Genomic DNA, 26,923 nt, shown 5'->3' with positions numbered 1-26,923 from the left:
TTGCATGGTGGGCACCCTGAAGGGCCTGCACGTAATTTCTGATGTCCTATACTGTATATGGCATGGGAGCCCCAAATATCAGATTGCTCTTACCTGCAAAGAACAACCAATGCCTATGGTCACTAACCCTGGGTTACATCCTCCCACCTTCTGCACCTCACTGTTGGCCTATCACTGTAATAGATGTGTTATCCAACAGGGAGGCAGGAAGGGGTAAGCCAGGAGCTGGCAAATCCAGGAGCTGGTTGCTGTTTTGCATATCAATGTACCACTGTATATAGGACTTCTGTGTGCTCTACTGGGAATTTGACCAAAGTAATCTGCAACCAACTCAGTCTCAACCTTTGTGTAGCCATAACTGTTAGATGCTTGAACTGTCTGATTAGGCTATAATCTAATGACTGATATTTTATGTGCAACATGCTAATTCTGGAGCAGTGAAGCTAAACCTAATTACGGAGAGGCTTTGCCCTGATAGTCAAATGCAGAAAAAGAGTTCCTGACTGCAGTGTATACTCCGTGTTGTATGTGACATATTTCTATCTTGTGCACTCCATACGTCGTGTTGTACATTAGAGTCCTGACCCCTTCACCCTACACAATATATTGTACTTTACCTGTTTCTGACCTCTCTACTCTTTACTGTGCATTACATATTATTGTTTTAATGAAGTTCTTCTGTAGGATATGGTCTCTGTCTATATTCTGTGTAAAGAAAGGAATATGTAATGTAATATGTTATGAGGTTTCATTTTTGAGGAATATTCCTTTGTCCTGAGGTAATGTGTGTGTGTGTCAGGCTGTCACGTATGGCATAGTAATTAAGGTGTATTTTAGATGCACTGTAGGGACTTCAGCATATGTGTGCAGTGCATACTGCAAGTAGGCTCAGCTATGCCTCTTTAAGCCACATTCAATAGTGTAGTGTAGCCATGCCCAATTTCCGCCACAGCACACTATGTTCACCGCATGTCGCCTACAAGTCAAGGCATTCCTCTTTCTCAAGTTCTAAAGTTGGGAAGTATGTCAATGGACAGGAAGTCACAATAATATCTGACAGAGGTTATAATCCTTTTACATTTTGCTTAAAGTAGATCTAAACCCAATGACCAAAATGTCTTAAAGTTTTTGACATTTAAAGGAGATCTCAAGTCACAGCATACGCTCTAATTTGATAAAATCACCATTGAATAGCAATACAAATCATATTCATTTTTGACAATCCAATATAAGCTTACTTGAAAAATCTCGGATCGGGTAATGAGTGCTGCCTATCTGCTGGCCATCTCTTTCTACTGCTTCCTTAATTCCCTGCATGCTTTGCAGGTTCATCTCTGCTCATTCCTTTGGTTTACTTTTGATATTTGAGGACTACATATCGCATGGTACCTTGCAGTCTGTAAACAGTGATGATATGTCCCCTGAAACTCCTTCCCTTCAGCACCTCTGTAGTTTAGACAGCAGGCGCTGTGAAATGCGTGATGCAGGAGTGCATATTCACAGAGCAGAGTGAATGTGTGTCGCTGCATTCGAGGAAATAAATGTGTGAGATTCTTCAAAAAGTAAGTTTACAAACTTCAAGATTGTTCAGATTGATAGGAGTAGGCTAGAAATGATTGAAATTCAATGTGAAACTACACATATGATTTAAAATTTTGACCATAAATGCAATTTAAATTTAATTTCAAAATTTGTTTTCAATCTTTTTATATATGCATTAAAAGAATTAGTGGTAATCCTGCAATTACCTTCCTGTTATGGGGTGACAGCTGTTTTAAAATTCTGCTTTTGGGTTGTCACCCTGTAACAAGAGCGATTGTGCCGATGCATATTGTGCTCGCATGTTCCACTGTTATCACTATTAGGAACCAGTCCACAGCAATAATGTGTAACTTGCACTGGAATTAATGCATGTAGACAGGAAGCAGCTGAAAGAGGCAGTAAGAGATCTGCAGCACTGAGATGCAATGTGCATGTTTTATTTAAAAAAAGTTGTCAGTAGTTTACGATACACAGTGCTTTGGCAAACTAAATTTGATTCCATTAGATTCCACATCAGTTCTAAAGAACGGGTTTTAATCACTGCCTGCAACCCCACTGGAGAGATTTCCCATCATGTCCTGTCTATGTGACACTTTGATGTTGGTTGATGCAAAAACCATCAAAGAAATAAACATAATGCTGGCTAATGCAGTCACTCATAAGCTTGTGCTCATTTTCTAACATGTAGTAGAAGAAGGACAATTGGGTTTTTATAGGCACCCCTTGACTTGTATAGGAATTACCATGATAATGCTCTGTACATCATTCTTGAAAAAGCTACACAAACTCTACAAATGTGATTCCATTTTAAAATTCAGCTTTCATATAAAAACTTTTTTACAAGCAAACATAAAACTGACAAATCTGCCCTAAAAAATGACTATTGCAATCTTTTCATCACAAACACGTGCCCAGTGCCAAGCTTTGTTTCATTTCTCTGGAATGAATTTCATGTCTTACATTGTTTTCTTACTGTAAAACAGGACAGCCCTGTGGCCAGAGTAGTCCTCTAACCGCACTAACCCTTCCTCCCGAGACTGTTCTTGCACAACACAGCTACAATGCATTCAGTTAGTGCATGGCTCCTTGTTTGCAAGTCCAAGCCCTTTACCAAAAGGAGGAACCAAAAGGAGAACATGGTTTATCCCCTAATTGTTTCTCAGATGCAAAGTGGTCAATGGTTACAGAAACAAACAATATGTGACAGTATCCGAAAAGAGAGCACCAAAAGTCTCATCATTAGGACAGTTTTTTGTATTTTTACTTCAAATATGTTCTGCAAAATATTCAACTTCCTTATAGCAATTATATAAAAAATAATGTAAAACACAAACTTCTGCTGTTACAAAAATAACATTTTTATTGAAAAAAATTGCATTTTAAAGTACGTGAAAAACATGAAAACTGCTTTACTTCCCAGAGCATTTGTAATAACAAAAGTCAATTTTAAAATCAAAGGAGAGGGCTGGTAAACAGTTGCCCAAAAGTGACTGCATCCTGTGATTAGGTTAATAAAATTCTGGTTCTTTATCCCCATAGTTATTATGGCCCATTCACAAAAATCCAATCATGTTGCCACACCTCCCTCCTTTCCATGGGCCAAATTATGGTGATCTTAGGACTTGTTCACACCAGCAGCATTGGCCTGCATTGTCCTGTGTTGAGCAGTGATGCACAATACAAGTGTAGCGTTCACCCCGAAGGAGCCACCAGAATAACCCGGGTGAGCCATAGCGTCTCTAGGAGTTTTGGTAACCAGCTGCCCCATTAGCATTTAACCGCCCTCTTCTAGTGCCCACAGAGCTGATATCCAAGCCAGAAGTATAATGCTGAAGAACTTTTATTAAACATATTCACTCTGGGAGAGAGGGTATAGGGATCCTAGACATCCAGGGTAGAACAGACACAGACTCCAGACTCACCAGTCCCTTTTTAGTAATTCAGTGTAGATCCATTTGCAGCACAGTTGAGTAGGGATAGGTACAGAATCTTCAATAGGAGAAACACAAGACCAGCTCCTGAGGTCCTCTATATTCCAGGCACCTCCAGCAGCCATCAGATTCCTTGGTTCCCCTCCAACAATAGCAGAGGCCTCCTCCAGACTTGAGGCCTAGCAAAACACTTCCCGCACTCAGGCGTTTCCACCCCCCAGGCCTAGCCCAGGGGGCAGGCTGGACAGCACCCCAAACTGGACTAATCCATGGCTGGAGCCTGCCTAGAAATGAGCATATGGCGATTCCCTGGAGTATATATGCCCTGTCCCAGTATGCAACACTGGTTGAGAGGGATCCAGTGATTGGCTGGTGAATGGCACATACACTCAGTGTCCCTCCAATACTACAGCAAAGTCACACTACACCCAGGTAGGTACAATCAATGCCAGAAAAGCTGAAATTAACCAGATAAATGCCAACTATAATTCAGCCAGACTGACTACAGCTCTGGCAACCACCAAATTTCTAGTTGCCACCTCACAAAAGGTGATGGAGCTACACAAGAACAAAGAATATTGCCTTAAGTCCTATGGTTTCAGTTGACATCAATGGGCTGGGTTGGTGTGCACTGAAAAAAGTAGGGCTTGTTGCATATTTGCACAGCAGGTTCTGACACGCTGTACCCCATAATCACATGCAAGTTGAAAAAATTGCAAACACTGCAAAGAATTTTAACAACACAGTGCAGTGCATGTTCACAGTGCACACCAGCACATGCGCGTTATGTGCAAAATTAAACATGCTCTATTTTCTGCTCTGGCCCAGGCAATATACACATGGATGTTCAATTTGGATCTGTCTGCACTATCAATGGGGTGGGGGGAAAGGCAAATTCTTGAATCTGCGCCTTGATTGCCACAGGACTTTGTCCCAGCATTGTCTAACGTTTACAAGAAGCATGCAAATTTAAGAGGTTCCCATACTTAAGTTGTATTGGTCACTGTTACTATCGATATAGCCTGTGTACATATAATATCAGTCTTCCTTCCTTTTGAGCAGCTTCTAACCTATATACTGTATAACACTGATCTGCCAAATGCTGCAAATGGGGCTGTTCAGAGGCAGACTGGGAGCATGCATTCAAACATCCAGCTTCTGCCTACATTTTAACTTTGCCTCCTAAACAAGTTATAGGAAGCAGGAAAACCTTGCTGAAACATTTGCAGGGAAGAGAAGTTTATGCTATGGCTGGGCTGTTGTTGCACACTGAACTGACAAGCTTCTTCACATCTACATATATCTGACTGTTTAAAGTGTAAAGAATAGTGAACATTTTTCTTTTAGCAATAAATTCTTTACATGTTGTGACTTCCCTTAGCAACAGGAAAGGGAGAAACTGGTTAGTTGCTAGGAGGGATATACTGAAGCTTCTGCAATCATATAATTTATACATACGGAGTACCTTCCTCCTAGTTACATTTACACTGCCAAACTATTAGCTGTGGGGTGTTTTATTATTCTTATAGGGGAAAATACTGCTAAGTGCTGTGAATATAGGTTGCTGTTGTTGTCTCAACGAATCTTGTCCCTGTTGCAATACTGCTGCATCAGCTAGCATGTTCAAATTGTTTTACTAAAATATGGGTCCAGTGCATAAGAGTGGCAAGAGGATTGTCAGAGTAATTCAACAACAGCAAGACTTCAGGAGTATATAATGACAAGACTTCAGGAGTATATAATGGCAAGACTCAGGAGTATATAATGAGCAAGGCTTCAGGAGTATATAATGACAAGGCTTCAGGAGTATATAATGGCAAGACTTCAGGAGTATATAATGGCAAGGCTCCAGGAGTATATAATGAGCAAGACTTCAGGAGTATATAATGAGCAAGGCTTCAGGAGTATATAATGAGCAAGACTTCAGGAGTATATAATGGCAAGACTTCAGGAGTATATAATGGCAAGGCTCCAGGAGTATATAATGAGCAAGACTTCAGGAGTATATAATGGCAAGGCTCCAGGAGTATATAATGAGCAAGACTTCAGGAGTAAATAATGAGCAAGACTTCAGGGGTATATAATGAGTATGTAATGAGCGTTGGGCAGAGCTTGTGCCAAGCAGCAGTCATAGGTGAGAGCCACTTTGAAATAAAATAGAAGTGGGTTTGGGTAAAGGACAACAATTGTCATATTCAACACAACACAGAAGCACAAAATGTAAAAATATTAGTATGAAATATAAAGCACCTCAACATAAAGGTCAATTGTCTTCCTAGGTCTAAACGGGGCTGAAATATGAACTTCTTTAGAATATATTCTTTCAAAACCAACCAAAAAAGTCTGCCAGTGCTTTTATCTCTTTATTAAAACATTTAAATGGTATCTATGTTAAAAAACTAAAAATAAATATGTATTTCCATAATGAACTTCCCCAAGTTGTTTTACACTTCTTTTAACCATATCAATCTAGAAGTTTGTAAACTTACTTATTGAAGATGCCCATAGGGTGAACTTCCTCAATGAAGTGACACCATTTCACTCAGCCCTGTAAATATGCACTTCTTTGTGTCACCACTCACAGAGCTTGCTGTTTGAACTACAACTCAACGTCTGAACAATGTAACATTATCATTGTTTACTGCAAGCAATGCATGATGGGCTATACAGACTTGAGAAATGGAGATTGCATCACATCAAGCAGTAGGGAAAAAGAGAGTAAAGCACACTGGGAGTCCAGGAGGTCGTTGGGCAGACAGAAAGCAGCACTCACTACATAAAAGGGATTTTTTTCAAGTAAGATTTGATTGCATTATCACATTCCTATTACAATGCTGATGTTATAACAGGAGAGTATAAGCTGGGACTTTGCTTGAGTATTAGTCTTCTCCACTTTGTTGAAGATTTTGCTTTAACAAGAAGATGAGTTTGAATTTAAAGGAAATCTGTAATTAAGCAAAAAAGCTTCACTATCAGTGAATTCACTGCCATGGAACTAGGATCTGGTCTCTGGGTCGAGTAATAGCAGCTTTCATCAGAAACTTCAAAGACAATTGTCTTGCTCTGCGACATTCCAGTAAATTTCCATTACACATGTATATTTGCTATTTCCAGCTTTTACATGAAATGTTATTTCAAGGCTAAGTCCACCTTTTATACCATGTTATGCCCATATTTAGGGTGGAACATTTTGTATTCCATAACCTCACTTACCTGAAATTGGGGGGTTCATGTCCCTGCAACATTATGTGTATTTTTTTATTTGGTGCCACTGTATGTGGCTCTGCCTGCACAGCCCAGTCATTTCTTCACAGATCTATTCACAGGATATGTGAATGAAATAACTACAAGTTCCATCTCCCACTGTGGCATTGAACTCATAGATCTCAATGGAGCACAAGTGCATTGACATCACTGCCCTTGTAATCCATTGATTACTTCCTCCCGTCCCATAACTGAAGGTACCTTAGTACAGACCTGGGACCGAGAGGACAGTCTGCAGGAGTCTGTGCATTTCACCTGTAATCCACTGATTGTAGTTGAAATGCTTTGGAGGCTTCAGTGCAAAAAATGAATAGTATATTTTTTTCTTTTTGCAATATGGGTGTATTTATTAATTGGTTTGCAAAAAGTGGAATATGCACTTTGTACCACTCGCGGGGTACAACCTACCAGCATTGTTCCTTAATTGTTATCCAGGTACTGAGTCTGCGTAGCTGGCTACCTCTTTTTCAATGGTCTGAGGTAGCTTGGACTCCCAGAATTGTCTGTTCCCAAACTGGTAAATGTCAGTTAAAGAACTCCCAAGAGCTCATTTAAAAATATAGATCACAATAAATGCTATAGTTGCCATCTTTTGGTCCATAAAAATTAATGGGGAAGGAGGGGGGGGGGATTTTGTCATAAGGAGCAAGGTAAAGCAGTGCCAGGTTTTTGATAGGACCTAAATGTTTCCTTCCATCTGGGAACTTAAGTAGCTTATATCCCCTTGCAAAAATACACATTTTATTCTGCAATTTGTCTGATTTATAGCAACACTAAAATGATGTGCCCAGTACAGAGCATAGTCCACCTATTTACAAATGAAATAATAGGAATTTCTGATGATTTGTATATTTTTTATGGCTCTAGAAAAATCAACAAACAAAATAACAGAAATGTTTATATACATATAGTAAATTAGCAAAAACAAAATAGCCAAGGGAGATGGAATAGGAAAGTGTGAAGGGTAGCTATGGTCAAAAACTAAAATAAATTTGTATTCCTATATTACATTTCCATAAGTTCTATCCCACTCCTAATTACCAAACCCATCTAGAAGTTTGTAAACTTACCTATTGAAGATGCCCATAGGATATACTTCCTCAATGCACTGACACAATTCCGCTCCCTGTGAATATCACTTCCTTGTGTCAAAGCCCTCACAAAACATGTGATCTGAACTACAACTCAACATTTGAACACTGTAACTTTATCATTGTTTGCTGGAAGCAAAGCATGATGGGATATGCGGTCTTCAGAAATTGAGATTGCATCACATCAAACAGCAGGGGAAGAGATGCAAAGCACACTGGGAATCCAGGAAGTTGATGAAATTGATGGGCAGACAGAACTCAGCACTCACTACATAAAAGGGATTTTTCAAGTAAGCTTTGATTGCATTATAAAAAACAACTCCAGTATGTATTACAATGCTGATGTTATAACAGGAGAGGATATACTCGGACTTTACAACTCCTTTAATTGTTACTTATTAGGGTTAACTTGGAGTTAAGAAGGGTATCCACAGAACCAATTTTTTAAATAAAAATAATTTACAAGGTTGCTGGAACTGGAATTTGGGACATTATGGGGCCTATTACTAAATGTTTTCACACGAGATTTATACAACTTTCACCCAAGATTCACACACAATTTTCTAGTTGTATTTCACTGGAAAAATATCTAAATTCTGGGTGTAAGTTGAGTGAATCTCAGATGAAAAAGAGCAATGTGCGTTATGACTAGTCTTAACATCCAATACAAACTGCATTGCGGCGCACCTTGAAAACATGAGAAAATGCATGTTAATACACTTTTACATGTGATTTTATGTGCTTTGATTTGAATGGAAAATAATACATCAGGGGGAAACATAACCATGTGACTCCAACCTTAATGCATAGGGGTGCTATTCAAAATTACTGACACCACAACACGTCAACGAAGGTGTGCCATTCCCACAACACATAGATATAAATTGACCCTGATGAATTTTCCACTAAAATTGCATGCATTATGACGGCTGTTTACATCCAATACAGAGTGTGTTGCAATGCATTTTGAAAAGCTATGACAACACATTCACATGTGTCGACGTGCATTTTGGTGCACTTCTCTTGCTTTCAATGGAAAATGCATGGGGGTAAAAATGCAGAGGTGTAATTTCAACCTAAAGATCCATTTTTTTTTTACACCATAATAGTTGTGAAAAGAGATCATTGAAGATGAAATAAGTTAAATTGGACACTACAAGCAAGGTCTGTTTTCTTTTTAAAGGTCCCCCTCCCCCATGCCACAATGCTGCATTAAATAAATAATACATTTCCAGGTAATATACTTAGATGGGCTATTGTGACATCACCATGTTTCAGATGCAATCCCGGAGAAAGCTGATTTGCCCAAATTGCATGAGAAGTTTCTCCAGCGCAGTGCAGGGGCATCTTACCGCAAAATTTGGGCTGCTTCCTAATGATCTCCCCAGAATTATGGTTACAGTGAGGAAAATAATTATTTGATCCCCTGCAGTGGTTGCCCACTTACAAAGAAATGAAAGGTCTATAATTTGTTTCATAGGTGTTTTTTAAATGATAGAGGCACAATATCACCCAAAAATCCTGAAAAAACACATGATGCAAATGTTATAAATTGAGTTGCAGTTCCGTGAATAAAATAAGTATTTGATCCCCAACCAACAAACAATAATTCTGGCTCCTCCCACAGACTAGCTATGCGGTACACAGATTAGTCCTGTCAATTTAAGAAGGTGCTCCTAATGCCAAATCGTTATGTATATAAAAGACATCTGTCCACAGAATCTCTTTCTTCCATTCAAACCTCACTACCATGGGCAAGACCAAAAAGCTGTCAAAGTACATTGGGGACAAGACTGTAGACCTGCACAAGGCTGGAATGGGCTACAAGACTATCAGCAAGAAGCTTCGTGCGAAGGATACAACTGTTGGAGCGATTATTTGAAAATGGAAGGAATACAAAATAACCATCAATCGCCCTCGGTCTGGAGCTCCATGCAAGATTTCGCCTCCTGGGTTAAGGATGATCATGAGAAAAGTAAGGGAGCCAAGAACTACACGGGAAGAGCTTGTGAATGATCTCAAGGCAGTTCGGACCACAGTCCCCAAACAAACTATTGGTAACACAGTACACCGCCATGGATTGAGATCCTGCAGCCCCCACAAGGTCCCCCTACTCAAGAAGGCACATTTAGGGGCCCATATGAAGTTTGCCAATTAACATCCTAAATGATTCAGAGAAGGATTGGGAGAAAGTGCTGCGGTGAGATGAAACCAAAATTGAGCACTTTGGCAGTAACTCGACTCGCTATGTTTGGGGGAAGAAAAATGCTGACTATGACCATAAGAACATCATCCCTGCAGTCCAGCACGGAGGTGGAAACATTTTCCTTTCTGCCTGTTTCTCTGCTAAAGGACTTTGCTGCATGGAGGGACTAATGGACAGGGCCATGTATTGTAAAATCTTGGATGAGAACCTCCTTCCCTCAGCCAGAACACTGAAGATGGGTCGTGGATGGGTCTTTCAGCATGACAATGACTCAAAACATACTGCCAAGGCAAAAAAGTAGTTGCTCAAGAAGGAGCACATTAAGGTAATGGAGTGGCCTAGCCAGTCTCCAGACCTTACTCCTACAGAAAATTTATGGAGGGAGGTGAAACTTAGTTGCCAAGCGACAGCCAAGAAACCTTAAGGATTTAGAGAAGATCTGTGAAGAAGAGTGGACCAAAATCCTTCCTGAGATGTGTGTAAACCTGGCAACCAACTACAAGAAACGTCTTACCTCTGTGCTTGCCAACAAGGGTTTCTCCACCAAGTACTAAGTCATGTTTTCCTCGGGGATCAAATACTTATTTTACTCACTGAACTGCAACTCAATTTAGAACATTTGTATCGTGTGTTTTTTCTGGATTTTTGCTTGATATTCTGTCTCTATTATTTAAAATACACCTATAAAAAATGATAGACCTTTAATTTCTTTGTAAGTGGGCAAACTTACAAAATCTGCAGGGGTCAAATCCTTATTTTCCACACTGTATGTCACCTCGCCCAGGTGCCATGGGCAGAAGTCTGGAGTAAAGTAAGTCAATTGATCTTTTTCTCTTTAGTGCAGCATTTTGGCATGGGGGATGGGGCTCTCGGGAAAATAAGCGACTCAACATTTTTAGTTCAAGGTCTCTTTTAAGTTCTTAACCTCATGATCAAACTGTGTTCAACCAATATTGTGTCTTCTTTGTTAGATTGTTATACATATTTTAAGGCTTTTAAATGTGATTTGTTTTAGCTGTAAGTCCTTCCCTCAAATTTCTATTAGTTATATGAAACTATTTAAATATAACAATGCCGGATCACATGCTACCTGGATAATACAGTCAACCATAGAAGAAGGGTCATTATACTAGTGCTGATCCTACAACTGAGATCCAGCTGTTCCTGCTGCATCGCATTTCATTGGGAACGTGTTTGCAATCTGTTGGCTATCAAGAGCAAAGACCCTAATTTTCTACTTCCAATGGAAATAATGGTTTAAGACAATTAAATGTGAACATTCCAGATACTGAAGTTGTTCTTGCTTTTAAATGCAGAAACACAGCAGATAAACAACTGCTCTGTACAAGGTGGGTGGAAGAATAAAAATCCATGGCTAACTAGAACAATTTTGGAGCGACATTCACTAAGCCAAGTGAAAATTCCCTTGCAAAGTGAACAGTCTATTTTTCTATAGTAAATCAACCCCTTTGACTTGAGCATAAATGTAAGATCATACCAATACTTCATATTTTGGAAAGTCTCATTTTCTGGAAATACTTTGAGAGATACTTTGAATAATATATACATTCCAGTATGCAGCTAACTCAACCCAATCTTATCTATTCCAGCCAAACATGATCCCATCATCATGTAGATAAATAGCACCCTGGTGGTGAGCTATGCTAATCATACATGTACAGAACACTGCTTAGTTGTGAAGGCCTGTTCCTCTTGTTTACATTAGAAGCATATGGTGTGGGTTATGATTTCGTGCTGTGAGTGTGTCATTCCAGTCCAGTGTTTGTGTATAGTGCTGTTAAGGGAGGGGGGCTTGAGTTGCATGTCAATGCACGTGGGGATGTGATGGTGATGAATGTAGAGGAAGCAGGGAGAAGGTTAACAGGTGAAGCACAGTGCGGGAAATAATAATGTTCCAGGAATCGCAGAGGTCCTATTGCTGAGCCATTGTCATCCTATAGGCCAAGTTTTTTGGAATTGCAATGTTCAGGCAGCACGACAGTCCACAGAAGGAAAAGTAATAAAGAAGGAAAATAAGGAAGCAAGTATGACAGCTTTGTGATACAAAATATTTCTAACGCCAAGGCAAGAGGCATTTATAGGGTCCCGATACACTAGTGGCACACAGATTAAAATATTGCTGACCAATTTGGATCAAATCTGAGTCTAAAGGTGGCAATCTCTGTAAAATCTCCTTTTGATTTGCCAGAACTATGCAATATGAGGACAAATCATGGTCAGCAACAAATATAATCTTTATAAATGAACAAGAATGAATAGGTCTAAAAACTGTAATTTTACATTATGATGATAGGACTGAAATAGCAATCAAATGTAGTGTCATTGCATAGAAAAACAATATTAATAGATTCATCAGAAAATAGAATAATGACACAATGTTACAAAACTGGATTATGCATATAATGTATCATCTCCATATCTCAAAGGAGACCTGGGGCACGCAGTAGAAGACCTGGATGCCAGGGTCTAGCAATGCCACTGGGTAGGGCATAGATACAAAAAGGCAGATACTACTTTAAAGGGAAAAGTGCACTTTTTGAGAAAAAATAATAAACGCACACTTCATAAAATAAAAAAAAGTGCATTTATTGTCTCTGTTTTGGTGCAATGAATCAGTAGATTGCTGGTGCAATGCTTTGGCTCCTGCAGACTCTTTCTCGCATCTGCGTTGCTGAATGACCGTACCGTGTATGAATGAATGCACTACCAGTGTGGTGACATCACTGCACTTAATGTATATTCCATTGAGAACTACAAGGCCCTCTGCTACATTGGCATCCTGAATCTGTGAATGGCTCTCATGGCTGTGTGGGCAGAGCACAGTCACGCCATCTTCAAATTTCAACAGTAGAGAAGAATTACACCGTTCAGGTAAGTGTGTGTGTGTGTGAAGGGTAGGGGGGATCCCGATGTGACCATGTTTTATGGTCTAAAACGTGAACTAATCCTTTAAATCATGTAATGCTTGAGCTATTGATTATGTTCTGTGCTATTAGGTGGCAATAGCAAAATAAAAAAAATAGCCTACTGACCAAGTGAACGGAAATTGCCAGAAAATTATAATGTTCTGGTTGGTAGCAGTGTTTTTTTTATAGGCATTAAACTTTAATAATTGTATTGCAGTCCTAATCCCAGTCGTAAGCTTGCTTTTTCTCAGATCCAGACGAGCTTCTGCTGACTAGGAAGATATAGAGTTCTGGGCTGCACTCCATCCATTGTGACTGATGTAACTTAATGGTGCTTGTAGTGACAGCAGTGGATGGTGTGCAGTACCACAGTAGAAGAAGATGAGTCACCAGCAAAAGAAGTCAAAGATTGGCGTCATTTTATTTATGTTGAGAAATATAGGTAATTTCAGTTAACGTTTCGGGGTCTCAGCCTTCCTCAAGGCAATACAATGTGACTGTAGGGAACCTACGAGGCCCTGAAACGTTGGCTAAATTAACCTTTGACACTACACAAACAAAATCATGTGGAGCATCTTCCCTATTTCTGATGAACTACATTATTTTAACAACATCCACCACTCTGCAATTGAGTGTAGTTCTGCACCACTCTTTGACTTCCATTTGAGTGCTGGTGACTCCAGCATTGCCACTCATCCTGCATGCATTATGCGCTGTCATTTGCATGTTATGTGATTTCTTGTGGTTTTGCAGCAAATTTTAGCTTTATTTTATTGTGCAGGTAAACTTCTCTTCTCCATCTTAACATCCTTTCTGTAACACGTTTGCCATATATAATTTAAACACCTTCCAGAATTACATACAGATGTTGCCTGACTTACAAAGACATTATATTATGCTCACACTGGATCTTGTGCAATCCACATCTTCAACTATGCATGACCCAGTTCTACTGAACACTAGGCTTGCAGCACATGTACATTTGCCAAAATATGAAGTTATCATCACCCCAGTACAGTACTCTCTTTCCAGCTTTTGTATTACTGTTAAGGTCATTCTCTGTCATGTTTATGTTGTTTTCCATATCAATAGCTCCTTTATTTTTCACTATTATAAAGATTTGCTTTACCTTTCTTCATTTATTTTTCATTTAGTGTATTCAGATGACTAGTATTGTACTTGATTAATTGGTAGTCATGAAATAACGGTCTTCCCTATTTATGATGAACTACAATTTTTTAACTACAGCCACCACTCTGCCATTCGGTGCTTTTCTCTACCAAATTCTCGTATACTGTTTTTAAATCAAGCATTAAGTTTTTTGGCCTATGGTTCCCTGGGCTACAGTTATATCCACAGTGCATCAAGTGTGACCCATCTTCATGTATCTAAAGCCACTGTAGAGATCATCAATATATTTGGTTATAGGGTCTCACATTTCCTCATAAATTTGCTTTCTTTTTATAGGAATTCTCTAATTGAATCACAAGGTTCTTCTCCCTGCTGTTTTTAGTTTACACTTTAATCTGGTGTAGCTGTGCATTGCTTAACTGCGTCATCCATTCAGGACCTGTGAATGAAAAGAATGCCACTGTGGAAAAGGGACTTGTAGATCTCAATGCAGTGCAAGTGTGGTGACATCACAGCACTTGTATCCCATTGATTACTTTCTCCATTGATTACTTTCTCCTCAATACGGACCTGGGGCTGGAGGGATAGTCTGCAGGAGCCTGGGCATTGCACCTGCACTCCACTGATTGTGGATGCAATAATGTGCAGACTCAAATGCTCATTTTCTCTTTCTTTCATTAATGTGTGTGCAGTTATTTTTTTCAACAAATGGACTATGCCTTTAAAAGCACATCATAACTAATGACGACTATACTGTATTGTGAGAGCGCTGAGCTCCACTGCAGGGAAGGATCCCGACAATATTGTCTGGATTAATCCGGCTGCCTGATTGACAAATAGTTCTGCCTCTCTAGAGCCAGAGCCAGCTGTGTCCACTGTCTGTCCCTCCAATGAGAGCTGGATGAACAGAGGGGGGAGCAGCGACTTTGCAGTAAGGAGACAACTGAGCTATCAGAGGTATACAGAGGTGTGAAAGCTGCAGTGTCCCAAGCCTGCTCTAAGTTTTGGGAAGAGTATATTTTACTTTACTTCTCCTTTTAAATTGGCAAATTTTGGCTAATTCATCAGCCTCCTGCCCGACATCTTTTGATTAGAAATCGAAGGAGCTGGGTGGAAAATAGTCGGCCAAAAAGAGCCTCCATCCAATTGGCGGGGCCGACTGTCAAAATGCAGTAACTGCAGCGAGAGATTGCTCCATCCACGCAGGTTAACTTTTTTCGTTCAGCCCAAAAGCTGAACGAAAAAAAATCTACCAATGTATACCCAGCTTTACAGAAATATAAATATCTATACCAGCATACTGGAGTTTTCCCCACACAATGACCATTAATAGACATTTTCTGTACAGGCTGGAAGCATTAGCCAAAGACTTGATTTCTGTCTTAGCAATGCGGGTTGTGAAGTGTTGGGCAATGAGTGTTCTTGAACAGAACATGCATTCTAGTGGCAGACACTACACCTGCACGTGTTACTCGAGTGTTTTGTGATGTTGTGAAATAATTCCTGAATGTTTTTTTTTAGGTGTTGTGACATCTCTGTCAAAAATGACTGATTCAGACCTAAAAAATCAGAGACAGACATCCAGCCGAGCCCATTAACCCCAGGGCTTGGCTCTCATATTCCTAGACATGGCATAAACCCTCTAAATACGTGATACAAATGGGGGGTGAACATATTTTGTAATGTATAAACATGAATGCCAAAGTTTTTTATTGTTAAGATTATTTAAATAAACTGTAAGATGAGCCTAAGCAGGAAACGATGCATAGTGAATTATTACAATGTGGGTAAAATTATTGCAATGGTTTCCTTATACCTAAGTAAAATGCTTTTGGAAAATGTGGGGAAGTGCTAGAACCTATGTCAGATTGTAATTGTGTAGTTGGGAGGCATTACAGAAAAAAATATTTTGTTTTCTCATTGTGAAGGTAATCCTACACAATTCTAGGACAAAATAAATGCTCTTGAATTCCTAAGCTTTTGTCCTGGTGACGAGCTTCTCACTGGAATAAGAGGGTAAATCTTCCCAATGGAATCACAAACACCAATAAAAATCTTATCCCACTCTGTGGAAAACCAAAAATATAAAAGGTTGGCTTTCTACCTAAAGCCATTAATGCATACAAGGAGCCATCATGTTTAGGGCTTTGGTTTTTCATCCAGCCATTGCCATAGTGCATTGCATTGCATTGCGATAGTGCAAGTCCACAAATCTTTTGTGGGTACTCTGGTAGCCCAGAACAGTGTTTCTCAACCTTTCTTTCAGTCACAACACCCTTTAAAATTATGCAAAATATCGAGGTACCTCGGTCTAAAATGTAAAACAAATAAATGTAAAAAAGGATGTGTGGCTCCTCCAAAATCCATATCAGACCCTTATCACAGATAGGGGTCTGGTATTGATTTTAAGGAAGGACCCCACACCAAAGCATAAAAAACAAGTGGAAGTCCCCATCACATCTGAAGCCTCCTTAGCACCAGAGCTCTCTATCCGCCTTTACATTAGAGTACGGTCATCACATCAAGAGCCACAGCTGCAGCAGCATGGCACAGTGTGGGAGTCAGAGTAGTCCTGGACAGAGGCAAACTTCTGTCCTTTTCTAAATCCCACCCACCCTGATTAGCATTATCCATTTCCATGGTGCTGGTGGCCTGCATGCACAATGGAAAGGCAGGGTGCTGTGCAAAAATTATGAGGCACCTCTAAGAAAGCCAGAAGGTGCCCTGGCACCCTGGTTGAGATCAGCTGTCCTATTAAGCCCTTTTTGCTTACTAGTTTGTATTGCAGTAAAGGTATTTTTTAAACACTCAAATACAGAATGTCTGAGGTTATAAATGACAGTATTAAAATGTTTCTCATAGCCACCAATCAGATTCAATCCTGCTCTTGAAGTATGAATACCATTTGATGGTGCAGCAGACAGAGATAATGAATGTTTACACATTACAGTCTTCAGGAGGTAGATATACTAGCCCCACATGCAAGCAGCTCTGTGCAATCTGGCTGTAGTAGATTACAGTCAACTCTGATTAAGGTAGACTGTAAGAAATTGTAATCACATTTGCAATGGTTGTTGGGTGGCCCGCTCTTTGGTTGAACATGGAATTTATAGGCATGCCCTCAAAAAAATAAAAAAATAAACCTGTAATTTGTCTAAACGGAGCAAAGTAACAAGTTCACTTTGTATGAGGCATAAGGTATATAAAATTACCTTTTGCTCAGTTCCCCATACATCTGTTACATTGATGGCCATCTTAGGAGACACGAGGTACTTATGGGTATACGGGATTATGTATTACAGGAACACATGACATTTCTCCTTCGTCCCCACAAAGCATTGGTTGTGCCTGACTAGCCAAACATAAGGCCAGAACGCTGCCATGTAGGAGTCCACACAGCTCCTGTGTAATTTTAACCTATGCTCAGAAAATCAAAAATGAAAATGAAATTTCGGACATGCTAGCAGCACATGAGAGCGGTGGGAGAGCGAAAAGGGATTTATGTGTACCTTATGCTCCACACAATAGATATTTAATATATTGCAGCTTACCAGCCCTTAGATGTGGTGGCTGTATTCTTTTCTTATTCAGGCTGAATAATTTTTTTGCAAGTATAAAAAAAAAAAGTGTGCACTAAACTGACATCTTAAACAAAGCTATAAGCCTTCCCAATTCTCTTCTGTGAACTAAAGGTCACCTTCTACCTATGTTATGGAGATGAGGCGTGGGGTGTTTGTAATCCAAATCAGGAGAGCAGCCTAGAGTGACAACACTGCTCCTCCACAGACACAGTACGGTGAATGAGCGTTGTCATCCTAAAACAGAAAGTGTGTTGCTGGGACGATCTTGAGGTAAAAGAAAAAAGGTCTGAAATTCATTGGTGAATTGCTCTTGAATATGTTTGTAATTTTATACATTTTTGTAGTGTCAAGAACCTCCTTTCCCCCTTAGGCCCCTTTCACATGGGCTGATCAGAGCAGTATGGAGTGGATGTCACTGCAGTGACATTCGTGTCCATCCAGTTTTTTCCTCCATCTTGTGATGGAGTTAAAAACTGAAATTACCGTACCCCATGTCAGTCTATGGGGAATCAGATGCAAACAACATGTGCCCGTTTTCATCAGTTTACCCCCGATCCGGCACAATCAGGCCCAGCAAAATGGATCTCTGATCTGTTTGTTTTTCTGGACCTGGCCGAAATCGGAGGCAACCAGGTGGAAACAGACACCTGTTATTTTACACACGGCTGCCCATAGACTAACATTGGACATCTGATCGGGTCCGCTTGAAAAACTGACAGGCGGACCACCACTATGAAAAGGGGCCTTCGTGTTGTCTGTATATTGATATTATTGCTTCCCCCATTTTGTCTACATTCCTTGGTACTATAGGAGAAGCACTCCTTCTGCAGGAGGGTGAATTAAGGGTAAATATTGGTAAGGATAAGTATTGATAAGAAGAATTACCTGGTAAAAGCAAAGTTCTAGTTTGTCTTAACAAATTTGTAATGTTTAAAAGCAACTTGGCAAAAGCTGAAATTTCCCCTTTAAGCATGGATTCGCCCATAAGACTCATGCTTGGATGTATAAAGACTATGCAGATATACAACGCAGCACTTTAGTAACAGGTTGCACAAAGTTATAATTATAGTTATATATTTTTTCTTGCAGGAGGTCGCACAAAGTGACAGCTGTGAGGCACATCACACGATGTAGATTGAGAAGTGTGTTAAACCTGACAAAAATCACACACAGCCAAGATGACAAATTGGACTCGCTGTCACGATAAGCACAAGCGTGGTGAGTTAATAAGGCTGTACAACAATGCACCTTTTAATGAGTTGTTCTGCTATTTAAACTGTCTAGTATTTACAGGAAAAGGTCCAGGTTCATTTGTTTGTGGGCCTGTGCTAAATATAGATGTTTATCCCTAATATCAGCATGCTATTAAAGCTTTCGCATGTGTTTTAAACATCAGACTGTTTTTCCTTAACTGTTTTGTGTCAGCACAAACCCACAACACTTTGTAAGGTCCGTCCTTTGAAAAGGGCTGCAGGGACAAGGCAAGGGTTAAATGAAAATAAACAAGCATCTCAAGGACAAGGCAGGATGTATTATGGAAGCATTCGCCTTAGATCTCGCTTAATAATTGGGACCATTCTAAACCACCAGACCACATAAAAGACACAGATTCTGTGTGTGCCAGCAGTGGAAAGTGACCAGATAAAATAAAAGTACGATGAGGTAAGCAGGTCATAGGACTGAAGCTAGGATTAGCTGGCCTCTGTCTGCATCATTTGTTCCACGGAAAACATGCAGTGCAGTGCTCACGTCTAGTGTTTATGTTGTTATGCCAAGGAGATGTGCCATAGAGAATTCAGGGACAGCCTGATCCATGAGACTCACCACACAATCTCAGCTTTCCAGCTGGAGACCCTGTGATTCCTGCCATCATTATTAACAAGAACAAAGAGCTAAACACACCTACAGCTAGCATACAAAAGTCCCACCCCAGCAAAAAAACACAAAAAATGATTTGAACTTACAGTAAAAACCTTTTCTCCGAGGGTTCATTGGAGGACATAGCTCCCTCCCCTCTGATGGGCCTGTTGCCACAGTTTGGAAATTTTGTTATGGAAGGTTGTTTTATACCCCTCTTGTTATTTACCACTTTGTGACGTTTGAGCTTCTATGCATATGCAGGGGTATAGCCACTAGATAGGACTGTGCATAGTGTCCATACCTCTAAAAGCTGGAGCTATACCCACATGGTGAACAATATAGTTCTGTTGACGCCAATAAACATTGTCAGAAAAACAAATTACTGTGAAAACATCCCAGCAAACTCCTAGTCACCATAATCTCTTCTATAGAAATGTTTCTTGAGGCCATCACCTATCTTCTTAGGGGCATTAGTGAATGAGAGTCAAGCACCTCCTTAGCCTGATGTACTTCTGACCCTTCCCTTCCTGTATAGCAAAAAGACTTGACAAGAGTGACCATCAACCAGTACTATGGTGGGTGGTGATTTTTTTTCTTCAAGTGTTTATCTAAAGTAGCTTTGGTGTTCTTAGACACGGTACGCGGTAATAACAGTAATAGAGGGATCGTGGTTGTTATGGATGGAACATTAGGTGAAAAACAGGACTGAGAGCACTATAGTGTAGTATTTTCCTCTCAAAATATCAAAAACTTGAATCAGATAAACAGGATGTATCTGTACTTACATCAGTAGGGTTGCTAGACGCCTACGCTGGTTGGCAACCAATATCAATGCATGTGAAGAGTATGTCTGGCACCATGCAGACCTTTTCTCATGGATCACTCTCTTGGTATGGCAGTGCCTTTAGATCTCATTGGTTGTCCATCTGTAGCAGTCTTACTTTAATAGTGAACTTTGGTTTTATGAAAAAAAAACCTTGCTGAGGCTCTCCTATCGCTATGGATTGTGGGAAGTAGAGAATTTGGGTTGCAAAAATGTCTTTTATATCAATAGGAACTTTATTTTGTAAGCATTAAAGACCTTCATTGCATTCCGTAGCTGCTCAGACTGCTTTATTAAGTATGGTGCATCAAGACTCCTCTGCATTCCTTTCTCCATGCTCCATGCTACCGAAAGGAATGCAGAGGAGTCTTGACGCACCATACCTGGTGAAGTAGCCTGAGCAGCTATGAAATGCGTTGAAGGTCTTTTGATAACAAAAGACATTGTTGAATCCCAAATTCTCTACGTCCTACAACACACCAATAGTCTTGACTGGAACAGGTTTTTGTTTTTCCATAAAAGTAAAGTCTTCTTCTGAAATGCTTTAAAAAAAGTGTTCTTCAAAAGAAAAGAACTTGAAAATGAATATGGCAAGCCTGTATGCTTTCCCTCCTGGGTGTTAATAGCATTTCATAGACTTTGTTAAGCCAGAACCTCTCTGGGCCCTAACAGCACAGAACTAGTGATTCAGCAAATGACTTCACTAGAGTACAATATAGACTTTAGGCAATGTTCTCTGGGAAATGCATGCAACAGGGCTTCAATGTATTTCCATTTTTACAAGGCAGGTCTGTTAATTAAAGCCCCTGGATGAGCCTCTGCTGAACCAAAACCCATGGATCCATGGACTGTTTAAAGCAGAACTCCCTACTGTAGAAAATGCCTCGGGAAAGAACTGCTGAGTGTTGCCTCTTACAAATAATTTCTGCAGTGGGAAGTCACAGAGTAAAAGTCTAAGAGGAGGTGTGGGCAAAAGAGGCAGCTAAAGTTGGAAACCAGAATTCTTCCTTCTGTGGAGAAACAGCAGAAGACTGGTATTGATGAAAGGGAAATATATTGATACAACAGCTACCATATTTTCTCGACAGCAAATTAAAGCACATTTGTGCCGGTATAACTTACTAATGTCTATTGGGAATATGGAATAAACCAATTCTGTGCCATCTTTTGGGTCAGTATTTGTACCAAAATCTGCTTTCGTGAAGGTGTGATAAGCCGTGCCTGTTCGCAATACACTCCCCACTTGGCCTTTCTGAAGATTGTATGCTGAAGATTCACTGTATGAATCAGCTGTATGTTTAGGTCCAAATTATTCTGGCAGGCACTGCACCCTAGTATTATTTATTAATTTTCTCTGGTTCATCCAAACAAAACAGTTGTGTTTGGATACATTTGACTGGTCATAAACTACTGTTTATAGAGCCAAGATGAAAACATTTAAGTTTCAATAATGCTTCTCACTTTCTCAGACTGATTCTCATGGTAAATGGATTATTTATGACCAGTTGTACATGGCGACCACTGAATGTGCAGACTCTCCTTTTACAACAAAAAGTCTGACATTGAGTTGTAAAACGGGGTTTTAAATATTCTTCCCTGTTATCCATTTTCTGTGTCTATTCCACTGTCAGCACTAGTAATCATTTCTAATCAGAAACAAATGTGATCAGATAAAGTTGTAGTGCAACCCTATTTAAAGAAAACCTGTCACCGGGCTGGACAATTCAAACTAGCATATGAAAGGTAATCTTCAGTAAAAATGGAAAAAAAATGATCAGATTGATCCTACCCCCATCTAAGCCTCCCTTATGGTGCTCATTGTGATATGTGGTCTACCAGCATGGCAGAAGTGGGCTCAGCTCCCAGTAAAAGGTGAGATGTGTATACATACCTACAGATAGGTGCCCGTTCTTTTAGATAACCGCTGCTTAGGCATTTCCATCAAATGCCCAGTTTTGAGACTAGGCTAGCCAAATCAGCTCATGCAAAAATCAATGACCTTTTAAGATAGCTGAACCAACTTTATTTTTTGGTTCTTTGAAGCCTCCAGTGAGTTATTTTTTAAATACTAGATGGTCTTCATCTGTCTTTGCATTGTCAGGATATTCTGTATAAAGCATTCGACTATCAGACGGATTGCATTCTGCAATTATGCCCATGTGATCCCCCAGCAGTGTAGATCCTTGTTCACATCAACCCTTTCTGGAGGACAAAAACGATGAGATGAGATTTTATTTGTCACTATGTCACTCTAATGAAGGATCCCTGTGTGGACCTGAAACGTTAGCACCGTATGACATTATGTGACATCTTGCACTGAAATAAATGTATCAATGTAATATTGATATTGGATTCTCCAAGTGTGTGCCGGTGAAATATTTGAATTCATTGCTAGTGTTTGCAAGGCGACCATCCGTGCGGTCACCTTGAGCACCACAGATGCCTTTTTGAAACTGTAAGGCCGTGTGAGTGTGAATGGTCTTTGGACTTTGCTATGACATTTTATAGGTCTAATGCCTGGAGCTTCCACTTATGTTCTGGACACAGCCCAGGTCCAATGAGTAACTAAAGGGTGTATATATAGCCAAAACCTTATTTTTGTTTTGAATAGAGTGGGAAAGAATAACTTATTTTAGGTTTTACTGCTAATTGTTAAAAAGTTTGTATACAGGAGTGAGGGGGAATTATGTTTAACAGCAATGCAGACAAAAGTCAAAATGTTTTTTAAGTTAAGTAGGGGAATGCTAGAACCTCTGTCAGCTATTTGTTGACTGTTTCCCTATTACAATTTTTCCCTCACTTTCTATCCGGTAAAAGGTTTTCTCTAAAGAAAAAAAGTAAGGGGAAGTCTCTCTTACGGAGCACCAAATAGCAGTAATACCTGACAGGGATTCTAACCTTCCCCATTCTATTCAAAACAAAAATGTTTTGGTTATAGATATGCTGTAATCCATGTATATGTGCACACGTCTCCTCTGACAGAGCCACCCATATGTTTTACACAGGATCACATTTGTCTTTTATTTACAACAGAGCACAATGTAATTCTTACTCCATTGAATACTTCACCACTCGTGAGCTTGCTACAGCCCCACAGACACATTGCCCAAAAACTAAAACTGTGTGTATCAGACAAATAGACATGTAATGTCTAAGTGTACCTCTACAATTTTCCCAAAAATGTATTCTATGAAGCCCCTCACACAGTCTGATCAGGGGAGGACCCGTGCACAGATCCCCTGCTGATCGGAACCGATGTCACTGTTGTGACATCGGTGTCCATCCAGTGTTTCCTCCATCTTGTGGTGGAGGAAAAAAATCGGAAATTGCCTGACCCATGTTGGTCTATGGGGTATCGAGTGTAAACAGACTTGTGTCTGTTTACATCAAATTACCCCCAACCTGGCATGATCAGGTCCTGCGAAACGTTTTGTTTCTGTGGACCTGGCCGGAGTCGGGGGTAACCGAGTGTAAACACATGTCTGTCTGTTTAGATTCTGCTGCCCATAGACTAACTTTGGGCTTCTAATCAGGTCAACCTAAGAAACTGACAGGTGGATCTGATCGGAAAGCCCGTGTGAAAGGAATCTAAAAGTGCCCATACACCTGCCAATTATCGTACGATAATCGCGGGTGATCCCGCGATCGTACGATAATCGGCAGGTGTATGGGCAGCGTGCGACCTCTTCTACGGTAAGGTCGCACAACATTCGTCTTCCGAGCACGCTTGAAAAACTGCCGAAAATCTACAATTTTCGGCAGGTTAGTGGCGTGCTCGGGAGACGAACGCCGCACGGGCACGCTCAGCACTGCAATCATTGCAAGCCCTTCCCTCAGCGGGGAGGGCTTGCGATGATTGCAAGTACGATCTGCCTGTCCAAGATGGACAGATCGTACGAAATTTGAATCACACTCATCGCACAGCGAAAGTCGTGCAATGGTTGTAAGGTGTATGGGCAGCTAAGACCTTTTTGCCAGGTATGTGAAAAGGAGGTGCGCAACACCTGTTTCTGTGTCTTACAGACTGCCACCCCAACGCCATCTAAATTAGCTTAGTAGACACAAGTACATTTTCCCCACCTCGCTTCACTTTGACCCAATGTACAAACCAGTGCTTGGGAGACGGTGGACTATGCCAATTCATTGACATGCATTCTTTTCCCTGGTGCCTTAGCTGTCAGGAGAGTGTTAGAAAGCTGGATGGAAGATCTCCTGACATGAGCACTGGTCATGCTTCTGCATTCAGTGCCTTTATGAACATAGCTTTAAAATTATACCTGTATGAAGCCATAATAAATTAGCTAGAATATACCACATCTAACAGATTGATGGGTGGTTGTTGCTGCACTACATGTGTCAGCATATGCTGCATGCAGGAAATCTATATCTGAAAAGCCAGGGTTGCCCTAACCTGATTAGTTGACAAACAGGACATGCTGCAGTGTGTTACATGGATGAGTGCTTGCAGGTTAGTGGAGATGCTAAGAAGCCTGTTAAGCATGGCTAGGTCATCAGAGGTAACAAGATCCAAGAGGAGACAGGAAGAAAGCCACATAGGAATTGCGAAATCTCTTGCGAATGCAAATCTTTCATCTCTCCTCTTTATGAGGCTATTTGGGGTGAGGTTAAGGAAGAAAAGAACAAGCCATCAAATTTTTAATTTTATTTACTTTTTCCCCCCGTTTTTTTATAGACACCATTTCCAACTGGCTGAGAATACAAAAAAAAATAATCAGACTTGAAATGTTCTTATTTGACCTGCAGGATACCAGGTCAGGGGGTCAGCATGGGTAGAGAAGGAGGGTTTGCCTGAGTACCCCGGGGGAATAACACAGCTGGAGTTGTGGTGAAACGCCACCTCTTAATCTCAGCAGTTTTTCTCCCTAAAAATAGCTCTGGAAAAAAAAATGTGTTTTTTTTTCTCTCTTGCAAAAGTTGTTTTGGATTTAACCTCGCTGAGCATGGCATGTTTCTTCTAATGAAGTTGTGCCAAGTGCTTTTCATTTGAACCCGGCAGAAGCACATTGCATCGAGCAAGAAAAGGTTAATGGTATTTTGAAATTTGAATCTCGAAGATCATATGAGAGAAAAATTCATCTAAGGAAGTGGCAGTCTGCAGAGCCGATAGAGGATTATTTACTGGACCTGTTTTGTCATTTCACTTAAAGAAGAACTATGAGGCGAGTGCTTTTCACTCACCTCATAGTTCTAGCCGACCTGTGACAATGAGACTGTCACAGGTCGGCTCAGTAGATCGGGAGGTGAGCGAACACATACCGGCGTTCGCTCACCTCTCGATCCTGTCACGGCTCTCTGCCATGACAGGGGGAGGGGCTGGATTCCCCCCTCCCAGCTCCGATCCGCCAGCGCTGACTGGCGGAACGGACGGGGGAGGGGGCGGGTACAGCTGGCTCTGCCTCTAGATAGGCAGAGCCAGCTGTCACTCACGCAGCTGGGCGGATCCCGTCATCTACGTCGGGATCCGCTCCGGCTGAGGCATCTCAGTATACCACGAGCTGTAGCCCTCCCGTTACCCTAAGGAGAACTATGGGGAAAAACACTGACCCCATAGTTCTCCTTTAAAGGAAACTAGGAGATTTGACATTTGGGGATATAGATGTCAACGCAGCAGAATATCCAACAGGGTAACCGGCCATTAAACTACGTTAACATTTTTTGGTCATATATACTTTTGAGGAAATCTGAAAACATCAAATGTTCAGTGTCTTGAGGTGACAACGTAGGTCAGACAAAGAAAGTGAATGTATGGCGACAACAGGCATTGGTAAAAGCAGTTCATATATGGACATTACCTATACGAGGGATATTCCTTTCTCCCCTTGTACAGTGCGTTGATGATGATAATAATAATAATTTTATTATTGATAATAATACCAATTATAAGCACTTGGGAAAAGGCCAAGTCTATGTATCTTAAAGAAGAACTCCAAGCAGAAGAAAACGTAACCCTTTCAGCGGGGTTCCCCCTGCACTGCAAGAGCTAAGTGCTCATTTTTGGTCTAGGGCCTAAACTAACAAAGATATACTCACCGGAACCTTGGTCCAGCCTGACTGCTAGACCAATCGCTGCAGCCTCTCTCCCCCTCCACTCTGGTGATGGAATGTGCCTCTGTCGCCTCACATCTAATACACTGTTTATATATATATATATGTATATATATATATAAATATATAATGTGATGACTCATGGATCCTTAGACCACCAGAGAAGAGGGGAAAAGAGGCTGCAGAGACTGATCTAAAAGCCAGGAAGGACCGAAGTTCGGGTGAGTATACCTTTGTTGCTTTAGACCCTAGATGAAGAGGAGCACTTATCCCTTGCAGTGCAGCAGTAGTCCCACTGCAAGGGTTATGTTTTATTCTGCCCGGGGTTCTTCTTTAAAGACAAGCTGTCGAGAAAAATATGCTGTGCCCTCCTAAAAAAGGCTAGCTGCCTGGTTGCTATGCTGATGCTTTGCTGTTAATGCTTTCTGACTAAGAAAAAGTATAAAGATTATAATGCATTCTGGTTTGCTGCATGCATGTTCTGGGTCTGAGACGCAGAAG

This window comes from Nanorana parkeri, unplaced genomic scaffold (assembly GCF_000935625.1).
Source record: "Nanorana parkeri isolate BGI_ZX_2015 unplaced genomic scaffold, ASM93562v1 scaffold227, whole genome shotgun sequence".
In the NCBI taxonomy this organism is placed as follows: domain Eukaryota; kingdom Metazoa; phylum Chordata; class Amphibia; order Anura; family Dicroglossidae; genus Nanorana; species Nanorana parkeri.
This window is presented reverse-complemented; position numbering follows the sequence as displayed.